The 1,935-nt window shown below is 45.0% G+C and overlaps 1 non-coding gene across 1 annotated transcript; it reads left to right on the top strand.

Moving 5' to 3' along the window:
* Positions 1-1,306: 1,306 nt before the first annotated feature.
* On the top strand, positions 1,307-1,378 carry trnaq-cug (transfer RNA glutamine (anticodon CUG)). Its single transcript has one exon. It is a non-coding gene; the product is annotated as a tRNA-Gln (tRNA).
* Positions 1,379-1,935: the final 557 nt, after the last annotated feature.

Genomic DNA, 1,935 nt, shown 5'->3' with positions numbered 1-1,935 from the left:
GAAAAGGGGTACAGAAACAGAGAGATCTGGGGTAGATGTGCACAAATCGTTGAATGTAGCGAGGCAAGTTGAGAATGCGGTTCAAAAAGCATACGGGATCCTGGGCTTTATAAATAGAGGCGTAGAGCACTAAAGCACGGAATTCATGATGAACCTTTATCAAACATTAGTTCGACCACAACTGGAGTATTGTGTCCAGATCTGGGCACCGCACTTTAGGAAAAATGTGAAGGCCTAAGAGAGGGTGCAGAAAAGATGAACGAGAATGATTCCAGGGATGAGGGACTTTAGTTACGTGGATAGACTGGAGAAGCTGGGGTTGTTTTTCTTGGAACAGAGAAGATTGAGAGGAGATTTGATAGAGCTATTTAAACTCATGAGGGGTATTGACAGAATAAATGGAGACAAACTGTTCCGATTGGCGGAAAGGTCAAGAACCAGAGGACATAGATTTAAGGTGACTGGCAAAAGAACCAAAGGTGACTTGAGGAAAATCCGTTTTTACACAGTGAGTGGTTAGGATCTGCAATGCATTGCCAGGGGTCGTGGTGGAGGCAGATTCAATCGTGGCTTTCAAGAGGGAACTGTATAAATACTTCAAAGGAAAACATGCCGAGGGCTACGGGGATCGGGCGAGGGAGTGGGATTGGCTGGATTGCTTTTGCATCGAGCTGGCAGGACACGATGGGCCGAACGGCTTACTTCCGTGCTGTAACCTTTCTATGAGTCAAAAGCTCAGGCTGTCTTTTGCTTTCCTAAATCCTCAGAAGACAAAGTTGCATTATGTGCAACGCTGCGTTTCACTGCACCAAAAAATGGTGTTTGCTGAATTTTTCTTTGCAATCTGCATTCAGCAGGCAAAATGTGGAAATTCAAAGCACTGTCTCTTGAAATGCAGGCATTGCTTGGATCGTGTCCTCGCCCAAAGTTTACATTTTGTTTTACGCCAATCTTCATGCATCAGTGCCTTGCAATATTTATTCACAGATTATCCGGCAAGACTGCAATTGGAGCTGCGCTGAGCATATTGAAAGAGAAGCAGTGACGAGGGAAGCGATATGTTTGACGAAAAGCTGTGTGATTGGCTGAGCATCGATACTAAGCAGAAGGAAAAGGGTGGAAGCTGAAGGAAGAGATGAGAAAGGGCCGAGTCAAAGTGGCAGTTTGGAATTGTCCAGTTCTTGCAGTTTTGCTGATGGGAAAGGGTTGGCAACAGCCTCGAGACGTCAGTGATGCAGCGATGTGGCCGTGCTGAGAAAAGAGCCAAATGTATTTGGATGGAGGGAGCGATCTTTATTACCGAATGGGTTCCATGGTGTAATGGTGAGCACTCTAGACTCTGAATCTAGCGATCCGAGTTTGAATCTCGGTGGAACCTGATATGTTCATGCCCCATTCGTGTGCAACTGCAGGGCGATAAATCAAAATGCAGCTGGAATCCACTCCCTGCTGGTGGGAAATTGCTGCCCCAATCAATGAGGTTCCAGTTGCTTCTTTTGGTTTCAATTCATAAACTCAACCGGACTTTTGCTTTCCCAAATCAGCAGAAGAGAAAGTTGTATTTTGTTTAATGCTGAGTTTCACTGCACCAAAGAATGGTGTTTGCAGAACTTTGTAATCTGCATTCAGCAATCAAGCATGTAGAAATTCAAAGCATTGTTTCTTGAAAGGCAGGCATTGCTTGGATCATGTCCTCGGGCAATGTTGACATTTTCATTGCAAGATTTTGCAGTTTTGATGATGGGAGAGGTTTGTCGGTGGCCTCGAGGTGTCAGTGATGTGGCATTATGGCAGTGCTAATAAAACAGCCAAGTGTCTTTGACTGATGGGTGCCAGCTGAAGTCGTCAGTTGGTTTACAGTGCAATAGTGAGCATTCTGGACTTGGATTCCAGCAATCCAAATTCAAGTCTCGATTAACGTTCGAATTTTGTCCT

The sequence above is a fragment of the Heptranchias perlo genome, chromosome 35, assembly GCF_035084215.1.
Source record: "Heptranchias perlo isolate sHepPer1 chromosome 35, sHepPer1.hap1, whole genome shotgun sequence".
NCBI classification, from domain to species: Eukaryota; Metazoa; Chordata; class Chondrichthyes; order Hexanchiformes; family Hexanchidae; genus Heptranchias; species Heptranchias perlo.
The sequence above is the reverse complement of the archived record's forward strand: the minus strand, read 5'-3'. Positions and strand labels throughout refer to the sequence as shown.